This window comes from Gossypium hirsutum, chromosome A01 (genome assembly GCF_007990345.1).
Source record: "Gossypium hirsutum isolate 1008001.06 chromosome A01, Gossypium_hirsutum_v2.1, whole genome shotgun sequence".
In the NCBI taxonomy this organism is placed as follows: Eukaryota; Viridiplantae; Streptophyta; class Magnoliopsida; order Malvales; family Malvaceae; genus Gossypium; species Gossypium hirsutum.
The window spans coordinates 97,498,848-97,501,132 of record NC_053424.1 but is presented as its reverse complement, the minus strand read 5'-3'; positions in this window follow the sequence as shown (position 1 = coordinate 97,501,132).

The window sequence follows — 2,285 nt, the reverse complement described above, 5'->3', positions numbered from 1 at the left end:
GTGTTACAGTGAGGGCTCCCAAACCCTCTTGTTCCTACTTCTGTCCTTCTCGCGATTTTGGCGCTCAATGCGTTGCACATCCTCGGCGATCTTCGCCTTTGCCACTAATAAGGCAAAATCTCGCTCCCTCTATGGGGCTATCAAAACCCTTAAATCATACCTGATGCCATCCTAGAATTGAACACAATGCCCATATTCAGTAGCCACTATCCCACGTGCATAACGGTTAAGTCGCAAAAATTCAGCCTTCTATTCAGTCACAGATTTATCCCCCTGAATCAAATTCTGAAACTCTCTCCTCTGGACATCCATATAACTAGCGCCTACATTTTTCCTTGAAAGGCTATCTTGAAAAATTCCCAGGTCAACCGGTCAGGCTGAATACCCTCTTTAACTGTAAGCCACCACTGATAGGCTTCATCTCATAGTAGTGACACCGCACCTTTTAGTTTCTGCTCGGGGGTGCAGTCGGGATCATCCATTATCCTATCTGTGGCCTCAATCCAATATTCAACCACATTAGGGAAAACTCCAGTGATACCCCTAAAAATCTCAACCCCATTAGACTGGAGTCGTTTCGTAACCAACCCACAGCCCACAGTACCAGTATTGGGCCTAGTGACCCTCTCCAGAATTCTCAACATAGCTTGGGATAGTGTGACGTCCCTAGCTGCACAATAATGAGACCCTGTCTCAGTCACAGGTGAAGTCAGTGCCTCTCTAGCTTTAACATTAGGTATATGACCAGATGATGAAGGCCCAGCCCGGGCACCTCCACGACCTCTGTCGTGGCCTCCTCCACGAGTACCTCTGGTGCTCATTATCGAATTACGTATTATCTGAATTAAAAATTTTATGCATCAGTTTACAATTCTAGTGTTTATTACAAGATATTTTATGAAAATATTATTAGTAATTCAGAGTTTTGTTTTCGCAGATCGCAGTCTTGACTATAGTTCTAGGTTAACCTAACCAAGGTATTTTGGTAGTCTATTGCCTACAGTAGTTTTAGTATTTCAAATTAAACAAACAATAGTTTTAGAGAACTTACAGAGTTGGTGCCAGAAACTCGGTAGACCACACATTCAATAAAATATTTCAAAAATACTTAAAGTTATTTAGGATAGTTCTTTTTAGGATTTTCAAACTTTAAAAGAAACCCAAATCCAAAGCCATGTTTTGTAACCTGGCTTTGATACCACTAAATGTAACACCCCAAACCCGACCTAGACATTATGGCTGAATCTAACGGTGTCACATGAAAGTGTTTTTTGTCAAATAAAATTTCGTTTGAAAGAAAAACCCACTGTATTGACTCTCTTTGTAATCTTAGCTAGTATTTAGGTCATCTTGTTCAGTGTTAAAACCCAAGTTGTTTTAGCAAAATGTTTAATCAATTAAATCGTAGTTGTCTTTTTAAAACGTTGTTTATTTACGAAAGCTTTTTGAAATAGGATGCATACTTGTGGTGTTTTGAAAAGCATTTATCATTTTGAAAACTCGTGTCCTAATCATAACAGATATGAATCATAATAACCAAATCCCAAATTAAAAGTTAAAAATTAAAGAGGCCTTATTATATAACCAAATACCCAAATTAAATTATAAAGTAAAATTTAATTAAAAGTCCATTCAGTTGTGTGGCCACCCTTTAGTCCCTCACAGCACCAACCCGCCTACGGATTACCTGCGCAAAAAATAGAAGGGTGAGTTTATGAAAACTCAATGTGTAATCCCTTAACAACAGCCAGTCATACAGTAGGCATTTACAGTCTGGGCCTAAGCCCGCTTCAGTAACAATTTAATCTCAGATAGGGTCATAGCCCATTACAATATCAGAATCAGTATGGGCTTTAGCCCAATTCAGTAACGGTCATAGTATAGATATGCAAACAGAAATCCTATGCAGCCAGCCTCTACACACCACTCCGTCCAACCCTACAAACCATGTAGGGATAAAATCAACCCACCCATCCCTACACACCAAAAATAGCACCGGTGGCGACACTAAGCAGAAATTGCAGCAGAGCTTCCAGAACAGTACACTTCCTCCAATCATAATAACCCAACCCCATGCATCACATCATAATGTCCTACATGTATGCAACATGTATAAAATGACATGCTCAATACAGTCATACATACCATATGGGCATATCTGTCATTTTACCTCATAGGGGCAAAATAGTCATTATTGGATTGGGGTCTAGGTATACTTACCGGCCCAACAATAGGTCCATAGTAGTCTCGGGTGACCCGTGTGACCTTAATAGTCAAACAATGAA